The 12,800-nt window shown below is 44.8% G+C and overlaps 1 protein-coding gene and 1 long non-coding RNA gene across 2 annotated transcripts in view; one reads left to right on the top strand and one right to left on the bottom strand.

Moving 5' to 3' along the window:
* The window catches only part of YJEFN3 (YjeF N-terminal domain containing 3), a 174,871-nt gene that overhangs the window by 471 nt on the left and 161,600 nt on the right, over positions 1–12,800 (top strand). The window lies entirely within an intron of this gene.
* The window catches only part of LOC148517552 (uncharacterized), a 35,734-nt gene that overhangs the window by 3,412 nt on the left and 19,522 nt on the right, over positions 1–12,800 (bottom strand). Inside the window, exon 2 of the long non-coding RNA XR_015879273.1 lies at positions 10,757–10,938. This is a non-coding gene — a long non-coding RNA (uncharacterized LOC148517552). The remainder of the gene's footprint in view (positions 1–10,756; positions 10,939–12,800) is intronic.

Genomic DNA, 12,800 nt, shown 5'->3' with positions numbered 1-12,800 from the left:
CTGACAAGCTCACATTGTCAGCATCTGGGAAATGCTGGCACTCGGTTACTCCAAAGATAAACTTTTACCGAAAAAGGTCTCAGGTGAAATGTAACATGTTAACGAACACCTTTCATTAATTGTGGCAATCCGTGGGACATATCATATATAATAGATAATCAGTTAACCAAAAATTACTCCATATTATTCAGTACTTAAAGTATGTTTTATTGTTTTATTTCTAATTAATAGGTTTATGCTGTCTTACACTGCAAGAGGTGCTAGCAGAGAATAACTATAAATATCCATTGTTGTATGCATCCTTTTCACCCAGTGGCTAAAAAAGTGGCAGAAGCTTGTAGCAATGTCTTTTATCACACATTAACCCTTTCTGCATTCGGTTACTCAAGCCTATATAATCATCTAAAAAAACCTGTGCTCTAAAATATATATTTTATTCTTCTTTTGAGAAGAGAGCAATGACTTTTACAGTATAATAGGATTTGAGGTCATTCAATTTGAAGTCATAAATTATTCCAGCACCACACAGCATGGAAAACTCATTTAGAACTTTGGTGTCCACAATGTTCATGGTATCAGAATGCTTTATGACTCTAGACTTTATGATAACCAATTATGATTTTGTGGCCTTATAGTACATAATATTGAATTATAGTTGATAGTAGGGGTGAGCGGGTTCGGTTTTACTCGGTTCTTATCGCCACTTTACCGCAATTTCGGCTCGATTTCATTCGCTATCCAAAACACGTGTTCGGCGATAGCCAATAAAAAGATCCGAGTAAAACCGAACCCGCTCACCCCTAGTTGATAGTAGGTCTTTAAAAAGCAAAATAAGGTAAAGTAAGTAATAACACAAGGAAGATGCTTGACCCTAGCATTTATTGAAATCTGTAGTCTTTATGTAACAAGTAATATACCCACATTTGAAAACAATGATACTTAATATTAAAAAGAATACATGTAGAAATAGATTTAAATATACAGTTCTTTAAATGCATTACCTACTTAAAACTGCCTCCTGCATTTATACCACAAGAGTCAAGAAGTCTCTCCTGTCTATAACAAATGTTAACCTTTACAAATGCCCCCAAATTATTATTTGTAAAATAAAAATAAAAACACTTGATAATGGTGCATAGAAGTGTGCCAGGCTATTAATAATACAGGGTGTGCAGGATATTTGCATTTCGGTGTCTTAAGACTGTAGTTAACAATAAGGGCTACAACTTGTGTTATCTTTATTATTTTTTTTATCACTGCTTCTTGCAGCTATACACATTTGGGTACCACTGGTCTTCATCCCAGTATTTCTCAGTGATATCTTCCTGTCCCACAATGACCTCTTCTTAGTTGCTGCCACCCTAACTCTGCTGGCAAAGGATTAACTTTAAATGTGATGCCACAGCAGAAATGCGCATAGTTTTTTAACCCAGTGGCGATCCAGCAAAGCCTCTCTGGCTACCCTAGTATCCATTGCTGGGTATAGGCAACACCATCTAAAAGTGTGATTTTCACCGCTTGATAAATGCTACTAAACCCATAGAGGTCTATGGGGATGTCAGTAAAGTGTGGAAAGTAGAGTAAGGCTGGAAAAATCTGATTTCTCTGGCATTGTTAATTTGGAAGAAGCTGTGATAGAGCCTTTGTCAGTATTTACACAGGCACAGTGACTTTTATCCACTTGATAAATAGAGTCCTAACACTGAAAAAGGGGCAAAACATATCACCAAGACCATGCAGTTAAACAATAACTAGCACTTGTGAATAAATCACTGACACTAATAATCTAGCATAGGGAAATCACAATATGTGATTTGGTGGACTTTTCTAAAAATTAGGCTATCTATTATATATAATATAATAATACCCAGAGGAGCCCATTACCCCTGTGATGTGCTTGGAGTGAAGTGACCACATTAGAGGTCTTTTCACTTCTCTAGCGGGACTCCTGCCCATGCACAGTCTACTGACCATTGCCAGGGAGGGTTCCCTCGTACATTGGGGTGATACTTAATATTCATGGGTTTTCTGGGAATATGCTGCAAATATTTAATTATAAATAGGCCCCAGAATGCTATGATGCATCAAGTCAGAGCTGGTATGGGACAGGTACCTGAATTGTACCAGTGTGTTTATCGTATGTTCCTTGCCTAAATGTTGCACTGTGGTTCCATGCGTAAAACCTATCGCTGTCATTATAATCCACCCCATTTTTTCATTCTGAGGTGCAAGAGTGCAACCTATGAAAATTTCTTATGCACCCTGGTTTAGTGTTTTGGTCTGCAGTGTAACTGCAACAATTTCACTGCCAAAATCAGGTGGATATTAACAAGGCTGTCTCCATCTCTGTCTCTTTTGGTCCATCAGGTGTGTTTCTGGGTACTTGGAACCCTCCCTGTGTGCACCACTGTTCCCAGTAATATTCGGAAGGATGGTGCATGCGCACTAGAGAGCAAAGGCTTTGCTGTCGCTATGCAGCACCATCTTCCCGAAGAGGTCACTGGGAAGATGGCACCACGGAGGAGGAGTGACCTGCTTACTGGAGCGAGGTAAGTATGCTTTGGGTGTATGGTGTGCAGTGCTGGGCCATGCCTGGAACCAAGGGCCCGTGTGCATCACACACTCTGCACCCATTATAAATACGCCTATGGCCAAAATGCATTCTCAAATAGCCCTCAATTTGCCATACAAATAAAAAATAGTTAACTGTATATGCATTTCACATAATTCATATTTTTAACACCATAGGTCTTATGTAATGGGATCCTGCTACTATGTCGACAGTTTTATTACAGACACCACAATGTCGACAGTTATGATGCCAATTGTTGATATGGCAACATAGAACACGTCAACATCTGCAAAATGTGGACATGTGAAATGTCGTTAGTATGGAGAATGATGATATGAAGGTTAGGCTGCGGGAGGGGGCAGTTAATGTTAAGCCCTAAACGGAGGAGTAGAGTTAGGTTGCTGGTGGTGGAGGTTTAGGGGTTAGCATTACTCGCCACCAGAACCGCTGGATGACAGCTGGAACTCGCCATCAGCTTGACTGACGGACCCAGAAGACACCGGAGCTGCTGGAGAACCTCTAGCAGGTAAGTGAGTGCTGCTTCAGGACACACTGCTAAACATGTCGACATTACGACCTTGCTAACATTATGAATATCGACAAAATATACCAACCCTATGTAATTCGCTGTGAGTTGCAGGAGATGGCACATTTTCAATGATTTAACCTGTAGAATTAAATCTGCAATCATTTAATAGGCAAAACCAGACTGGTTTCCAAATTGTTATTACATTATTGCCACTTTACATTTACACACTGAACTTCCAGAATCATACCAGCTCCTGCAACTCAGAGGGTATTACATAAAGTGTACCTATTCAGTACAGCATTTAGTAGTTGTTCATTGCATGCTGATATATTTTATGAAAGGTCCATCAACATTCTTACATACCTCCAAACGGGATGGGTATGTAATGCCGACAGTCGGGATCCCAGCGGTCAGAATCCTGACGCCAGGATCCCGACAGGGTTAACATACCGACACTTGGTCGGTATGCTAAACCTAACCATCTTCCTACCCTAATCCTCCTCTTTGGTGCCCAACCCTAACCTTCCCTTCTAGTGTCTGAACCTAACTTCCCCCTCCCCCATGCCTAACCATAACCCTCCCCCCTTAGTGTCTAACCCTAACCCTCCCTCTAGTGCCTAACCTTACCTTACCCCTAACCCCCTGATACTTACTGTCGGCATTCCGGAAGTCAGTATTCTGGTGGCGGGATATAGTCTGTCTGCATGCCGTGTGGAGGTATGCTGACTACATCCCCCTCCAAACATGTCTCATGTTTCCTTGACTCATTGTTCTGCTCTAATTTGTTGTAAAGAATTAATTTAGGAATATTTACAAGAATGTTACATTTTAAAAATAATAGTTTGCTTTTTTCTGCTTTGTTGTTTCTTATAAATCTTTTTGTTTAAGTTTAAAAAAAACAAACAAACCTGGTGTTCTGGGAAGACTACAATGTTTCCATAGGTATAAATTGTAGAAAGAAACTGCTGGTAGCATTGGTGTTAATTTTTCTACTTAGTTTCCAGTTTATATGTGTTTCCACATGTTTTTGTAATTTTAAATAATTGATTTGGGCAGGTTGCTGTAGTGAAAATTGTCATTTTCCCAAGTTGATGGATTTACGTATTGTTTTGTTACTTAATTTTGCACCGTTTTGTTTGGGGAGGTGGAATACCGGCCCGTTACACATTTTTATCAGATCTGGCATACTGCCTATATCGCCTTTCTACCATCGCTGACCAAATCACTGTGGTGTTAGGAAACTGCACCCATAACCTTAACAGGTCCTCCTCCATCTTGTTTATCAACTCCCTCATAGGTACCAAGCCATTGCTTCCGACATTGATTACTAGCTATGGGTTGCAGAGCCAACCTATTCATGCCTTCTATAAAGTGGCATCATAGATTATCCATAGCCATCTAAATACTGCCTCACCTCCCATCCAAACTTCTTCCCGTCCATGCTGACCACTGTCCTATGTAGCGTCCAGAATACATAGGAAAGCCCCACACACTATCTCCTCTATAAACTGTATCTACAACAAAATAAACTAGCATAACAAAGCAAAATAACCACTTTCAGATACCAACCACATGTACTGCTACTGCCACCATCCACTTACATGTTTTACTGCCCCCCACTTCTTACACATCCATCACCATAGCCCTCAGGCCTCTTTACCACATTATCCAGCTTGAGGACTTCTTTCTTTACATTTTCTTCTCTTTTTAAAAATATCTATGTTTATTACACCTACTACTCTTACACCACTTACTTGTTTAATTTTATTTTTATTATAACAGAAATTATGGATCTTTAGTGACTTTGGGCCTGATTCAGACCCGCTAGTTAAGCCGCGGACGCACGCTTTGAGCGATAGTTGCCCGTTTGCACATGTGTATGCGTCAATATGCACATGCGGGCGTCACTCAGTGCGATCGGGAATCGTGCGCTTGTAGTACACAGATTGGACGCTATATTGAGTGACAGTGCCATTTCTGGGTGGTAACAGGGGAAGGTGCTTGTGAACGGGGGGAGTGGTGCTACAAACGCAGGCGAGTCTGGCCATCAAAACTGAGTTTTATGGGTGTGCATAATTAGCATGGAAGCGTCATTGTACACGTCACTTGGTTGTTTTTCAGCCTGCAGTGATCGCAGCGCTTGCGGCGGGGTAAGGTCTACCTCAAGCGCTGCGTGCAGCTCCGATGGTTCTCGATGGTTTTGTTTGTTCTTACACTTCCTGGAGATGATGTGTGTTAAGAGAGAAAAGTGGGCGTCTTTATACCGGTGTGCGTTCACTCTGCCGTCTCTCTCTAAGACATTTGCATACCCCTTTTAGCTGCGTGAGAGCGCAGCTTATCGTCTGGGTCTGAATGAGCTCCTTAATTCCATCTCCCAATTAACATGACCGTCTGGTCACTTAAACTCCACATGGTAGTTTTCATTGCTGCATCAGTCTACAAGGAGTGTAACCATATTCTGTCCCTGACACATACAACATAGCCATGCACTCTCTGATTATAGTTATATTATAGATATAAACTGAAAATTATACAAAAGACTTACATGACATGCACGCTAAAGGGCGCATCTTAGAGTCTGGCCCTGAAAGGAGTCAAAACCGCAAACTCATCCACATGGCCTGGCCCACTATATATTATTTAGTGAGGTCCTTAACCCATTAAATTTAGACTTTAAAGGTAACTGATACAGATTCTGATTCATAGAGACAGGCAGTAGTTTAAAACTCAACTGGCCATCAGAATATCCCCACCCCTACCTGTGTTACCCGACTCTGCCACTCTATGCTGCCAGTGACGGTCCAACTACTATCTCTAACAAGCCACCTGCCAAATAAACTCTAGGCACTTGCAACTGCATTCACTCCGTTCTCCAATCACAAGCCACTTTGGGATTAGCTGACTCTAGCAGCCTATCATTCATTCATAATCATTCAATACAGGGCCTATTCAGGTTGCATCGCATGGCTGCGTTCGCACGCAGCCGATCGATGTTTATGCTCTGCGCATGCATCGCAATGCGTGAACTGGCCGCTGCAATCGGGAAGTGATCGCAGTGAGCACGCAGTCCAATCGCATAGTGATTGACATGAAGTGACCGTTTAGGGTGGAGAGGGGGGGTGGTCGGTGGAATGCAGGCATGCCTGTGCGTTTGAACGCCATTACATGGGCGTGCATATTTAAGCCCCTACGATTGTATATGCTGGCAGAGGTCTAGATGATGGCAGGAAGTTTAGCAGTTTGTGAGGTAGGGTCAGGTCAAACAACTGTGCGAATGGTTTCGATGTTACTCGGTGTTACCAATGTTTTTCGCTGACTTGCGGATGCATGTCATGGGAAGTGAGCAGCTTTATACAGTGATGGGCGTCTCGGTATAGTGCTGTGTTGCCGTGTGATTGCATTCATTACCATATTTTCACAGCTAGCGAGTGTATGCGAACGCAGCCGTGCGATCTGTGCTGAATCAGGCCCACAGTGCACTTGAATCTGCAAGCATCAGCATTCATTCTATGCAGTGCATTTCATCCTGCAAGCATCTGCATTCATTCAATGCAGTGCATCTCATCCTGCAAGCATCTGCATTCATTCTATGCAGTGCATTTCATCCTGCAAGCATCTGCATTCATTCAATGCAGTGCATCTCATCCTGCAAGCATCTGCATTCATTCTATGCAGTGCATTTCAGTCTACAACCATCAGAATACACTCCACACGGTATACAATCAGGAAGCCGGCTGCTGGAATCCCGGCAGCCGGCTTCCCGACTGCTTTATCCCGCCAAGAGATAAATGACCGGCGTCTATATCTAGACGCCTGTCATTTCCCCGACGCCGGGAGACCGGCGCCTGGCATCCCAATCGAGCGGATGTCGGGCGCCGCGGGGGGGGGGGGGGGTTAGATTTAGGGCACCTGGGGGAGACTTAGGGTTAGGCACCCCCCTGGGAGGGTTAGGGTTAGGCTAGGGGGATGTAGGGTTAGGGTTAGGCACCCCCGGGGGGACTTAGGGTTAGGCACCCCCCCAGGGGACTTAGGTTTAGGCAGCAGGGAAGGGCGGGTTAGGGTTAGGCACCCCAAAGGAGGGTGAGGGTCAGGGGGGTTAGGTTAGATTAGTTGATACTTACCTTACCACGATCGGGATTTCCAGCGCTGTCAGGCTTCCGCTGCCGGGCTCTGCTGTTTTGTCGGGCTGCCGCTGCTGGGATTCGAACTCCCGGCCATGCTGCAGCCGGGATATCATACCGATTCCCTCCACACAGAGTACCACAATATCCATTCCACTTCATTCTGCGACTAGCAGTACCTATTCATACTGTGTATGCCTCACATACTCTCTGCGACACTGTGTAGAGCTCTCCACTTGAAGTGTGTGCTTCAACTACAGTATATACAGTACATCTATAACAGTTCCTTATTCACCCAGGACTGTATACGGACTTGTACTGTAGCTCCTCCTCACTGTATGCCAGTCTATACGATACTACCCTTGGGGTTTAATTTTCATGAGGAGGAGCCAAATTAGGTCTCCAATCCTTTTACATTCTCCAAATACTCAAGCCAACCTTCAGGTTCAAGATCCGAGTTCACAAAATCCCAGAGTCCTGACACAGGGGGTCATTCAGACCCGCTCGCGAGCGCAGGACGCTCGCAAGCGGGTCGATGTTCCTCCACTGCGCATGCGCACGACGGAGGGAGCTCTGTCGTGCAAATGCGCGTGACCCGGCGAGCGACGGGCTCTCCATCGCTCCGGGTCTCGCACCAAAGGGGGCGTGCTGTCGATGTTGATTGACAGCACGCCCCCTTTGGTGGGCGTGCCGGGGGCGTGCCTGCCAGACGGAACGCCTACCATCTGAAGCCGGCCCCACTGACATCACTAGTGATGTCAGTGGGAGTGATTTTGGCTCTGATAGAGCCAAAATCACTCCAGGGCTTGCGGCAGCGAGACCCTACCGCAGGGTCTCCGTCGCAAGCCCGATGGTCGCGATGGTCAAGACCATCGCGACCATCATCATGGACGCTCGCATATGCTGTGGGTGGTCACCCACAGCTATGCGAGCGGCCAGGAGGCCGCTCCATTTTCATGGAGGAGGGCCCTGATTCAGAGCGAGCGCTCTGGTCAGAGCGTTCGGCTCTGAATCAGGCCCACAGTACTTCTATCTGGAATTGAGATACAGCACCAGCTACTCCATTTTTAACATCTGACAAATCCTTAATATAAAATAAAATGTTCCCTTTTAAACACTGCCATCCTGAAGGCCTTTCCTCATAGCTCCACTGCCAACACTGGGCTTGATTCTGAGTGGAAAGAGGTGTGGCCACATGGTATGGGGCAAGGCCAGGGCTCCCTTGGCTGCTGGACTATGCCCAGTCCCTCTCAGCACTGTGTGGATGCCCCAAACATGTGTATCTGCTATGCAGAGCAAAAGGAGAGAGAGACCTTCCAAACCCCATCCCCCCCCAACCCTCCCCCCCGCCTCTGTGGACACTGCAGCCTACTGAAGTAGACAGCGGGAATGTCTCCCCAAATTCTTTCTACCACCAGACACTCACCAACTCTCAGTGCCAACTGTGCACTATTTCTACAGGAGTTGCGACCACCGGCCTCCTGTACCAGTAATTGGATTCACTTACTTCTGTGTGTTTAAGAGAGCTGCTTAGGCCTAGGCAGCCAACACAACTATCCTAGGCCCCAAATTTTCTAACCAATTAAAATGTTTTGTTTTGTCATCTGAAGTCATTGAATGCAGAACTATAAATTTACTTGAAGCATATGTTGCATGAAAATATGAGACCGCCCATACTGGGTCTTGAAGGCTCCACAAGCCTCCTGCAGTATTGAGATAGCAGCACTACCCAAATGCGTGCTGTGTGGCTGGGGAGAGGTAAAACCATGGTCTTCAGGCCTAACCCTATACAATGAGAGGCAGGGCCTGAAGAGACAACTTTTTTTTGGCAGAACTTATAGGAGTCGATATAGGTTTCAGCGGTGAGTGATGGAGGTTAGTCCACATGATGAATAGCTGAAAAAGGATTGGTTTATTAACCAGGTATGATTGGTTTATTAACCCGGGATGCAGGTTAACACACGATGGATGCAGCAGGAACAGTATACAATGCAGGTGCAACAGGTACAGCCAGGAATGTGTAGAGTTAACACAGGTGGTGTGCAGTATGGTACAGCACACACCTGTACATATAAACAGTAGGGGAGGTGGAGTATATGTTCTGCCTAGTGGCATTGCCAGATTAAGGTTCACATTGGCAGGGATCTGAAATGTACAAAGTGCTGTGGGTGTGTGGTCTGCACAGGGGGTGTGGCCTGCCTCATGGGCTGTGGCTAGCGCCTTCTTCAGTCACCTCAATTGCACTCCCCACTCATATCAACAGTGTAATGTGAAAGTCTCCAAACAAAATGATATACTGCCACAATGTAGAACAAAATATGTGGTGACAAGTATTTTTTCTACATTGTGCCAGTCCCTGGAGTCCCACCTCTCTTTGCATACACATTTACAGTTTGGTTTTGGAAGGAACTGGGGCATCATATACTGAATTGACCAAATCACATAAGTGTTCGGCAGCAACAATATGAGGTGAGCTGGATGCAGTGAGGAGGAGGGCACAGACCCAAGGCGGGTGCAGGAATTCTAGGTGCTCTAGTCAAAATGTCACTCTACAGACCCTACAGACCCTGTCCCCCATCCCCTTCCCCCAAATACACTTCCCTGCCACATAAAGTACATAGAACCTTAACCACATGCTGTTGACCAAGTTTTGAGAAAAATATTTGAGTTTGTACTATGGGCAATATTGCCCAACAGAGATTTCCTTGTGCCCTGGTCAGTCAGTCAAACACTAATCAGTTGGATTTTGTTTCACTGGCCCTAATTTGAGGGCAGCTACTAATCACTACTTTCCAGCAGGAGACTCCGCAGACAGGGGGGGGGGGGGGGTAGTTACCTTGAAGGGACGTCAGGAATATTGAGCTGTGAGCAGGGCCAGATTAACAATGGGGCAGATGGAGCTACAGCTCCAGGCCTCCACATAAAAATAGGCCCATTGTCATGGCAACATGATGACTGGCCATCTGCTCTCCACATGGTCAGTCATAAATCATAAGTAGTAAAATTCTATTCTATTTACCTCACAAAATGAAGCATTTTTTTCTTTTACATATTTAGGGAGACATCGGGGCTGAGAGTATAGGGGTGTACACGCCCACATGGCACTGGCCACACCTCCTCTGCTTCTCATAATAGGCCCTTGTTCATTTTCAGCTCCAGGCCCATGTGGTCCTCAATCCGGCCCTGGCTCTGAGGGATTTGCAGTGCCCTCAATTCCTAACATCCTTTGCAGTATCGCCCCCACTTCACAATATGGTGAGCAGAATTCCCCACAATTCCTAATATGCTATCCACCAGTTCCCCCATTTAATGCCACTCAGCAGTGCCTCAATACATAATTTGTAATACATCAGTGCCCTCTATACATGATATGCCATACATCAATGCCCCTTTACATGGTATGCCACACTACAGTGCCCCCATTAACTAATTAAGCCACACATTAGTGCTCCCAATACATAATATGCCACACAGCAGTGTCTACAATTCATTAAGTATACAATAACACATGTAAATACCTGTGCTCGTATTTACCTCAGACCAGGTTGATGAAAAGGCAGTCAGAGGCTGTGGATTCAGCGGGATTTCAGCAGGAACTGTGGCATCCAAGCCCAAGCACTCAGTACAGGAGGTGGAATGGCACAAACTTCCTCCAATCCAAAGGGCTCTTATCTGGAGCTCAGCATGGCGCTTTGAAAGGGGGTACATTCTTCCGTCTGCGAAAACAAACTAGTGTGAACACTGCACATATTATCTGTAAATCTATTAAATATTGTTGTATAGAACACCCAATGGCGTCAATTCAATTGTTTGTTGCTCCCGTCTAAACTACACAGGAGCTATTCAATCATGACGTCCGCATTCTCAAACAAGAATGCATGGGATTAGCCGCATTAAGCAGCTTCTCCCGTGCTAAGTGCCGGCACTCTCCACCAGCCCCAAAGCCATACTTAATACAGATTTCTGCTCACACCTAAAGAAGGAGTGAGTAGAAATCTGTGAAAAGTGCAGCCTTGGGGCTTGTGCAAAACAATTAAATAGCTTTAGAGGAGAGCTAAACTCCAACAAACAATTGAATCATCCCCAATATGTCTATTCACCTTCACCCCCATTTACCACCAGCAACACATTCACCCATCCTGACAGCACCCATTAACCCATTTCCTCTACACAGTGTCCTGTTCAAGAACCCATTAATCAACCCCCCCATGAGCACCCATTACCCACCTCTCCCCAAGCAATTAGCAATCCACTCCCCCATCACCCATTAGCACATTAATTCACCCTGTCCGCTCCCATATAGCTCCCCTCACACAGCACCCATTAATACAGTCATCTAGCACCTATTAACTCCGCCCTGCCCACCACTCAATAACCCATTCATTGATCAATTTTTACAACCCAGTGTCCATTAACACATTTACTCCCCCTATACACACACACATACGTCATAGTGTAAATTCCCCCTCCCCCATTTTCCCCTCTATGCCCTCCGAGAAGGATAACGAACCCATGGGGCCCCAGGCAACATACAGATCAGCTCTGCCAAAATACCTGAGGAATTGACCTGTAGAATTTTGTATTATTGTGGTAAACTATCCATATTCAAATTAAAACAATGTTGCAGCAATAATATATAAAAGTATATACCAGTTGAATGTATCTCCTTTAGAGTAAGTTACCATCTCACTCCAGATGCCCACTTACACATTTAGACCCATTGAGTTTTCTAGCTATATCATGCCCCCTTGTACGTACTTGTCCGTGCCACTGCTCTCAGCAGCACGGACATTTGTCAGGGTGGAAGGTTCCTCCAGAGTAAGTAACAAAGCTAATGTCATGGGACTAAGCATCCACAGGAACCCAATCAAAAAGACTCATCTGTGCATGTATTTTGTTACTGCTCCTGATGACGGAAAAATCGTTTTGCGGACTACATGCCTGGACTTTTGACCTTACCTGGATCCTGGTTGTCTATATGCCCTCTTTAAGTCTACTGCGGTGTGACTTGCCCATACTTGCTTATTTAAGATAACCCACCACAGTCTCCAATAAGGGTGAGACTTTCTTTGAGGACTCGTATGGCAATATGCATATGCTATATCCATGTTATGGTCTGTGATTGATATATGTTATCAGTTCTTTTTTTAGATAGTGTGGAATAAATACATTTAATGAAGTTCATTCACATTTACTGTATGTGATTTATCTCTTAAATTAGAGATTAAAGGTAAAGATATTCTGTATATAAGGAGATATTCTTCGGGTATTAAGCACCAGTATTTATATATATATATTTTACTGCTACAACCATGCTAGTTACCAGAGCCGTAACTAGACTTTTTGGTGCCCTATGCCAGAAAGAGCATTGGTACCCCTCCCCTCTATTTTTCAAATAGGGACAAAAGACGAAACACCCCCAAAAAAGGCCATGACCTCATGAGGAAGAGCTGGGGAAGAGATGGGAGGCCAGGATTTGCTGGGGATAAAAGAAGAGGAAGCTACAAGTGAGAATGATAATAAACAGAAAATGTATATACCCAAACAGCCCGCCTTGCCCTGCGGTGCCCTGTGCCAA

Source organism: Taudactylus pleione, unplaced genomic scaffold, assembly GCF_031769625.1.
Source record: "Taudactylus pleione unplaced genomic scaffold, aTauple2 ptg000214l, whole genome shotgun sequence".
In the NCBI taxonomy this organism is placed as follows: domain Eukaryota; kingdom Metazoa; phylum Chordata; class Amphibia; order Anura; family Myobatrachidae; genus Taudactylus; species Taudactylus pleione.
Note: the sequence above shows the minus strand (reverse complement) of the source record. Positions and strands in the feature narration are given on the sequence as shown.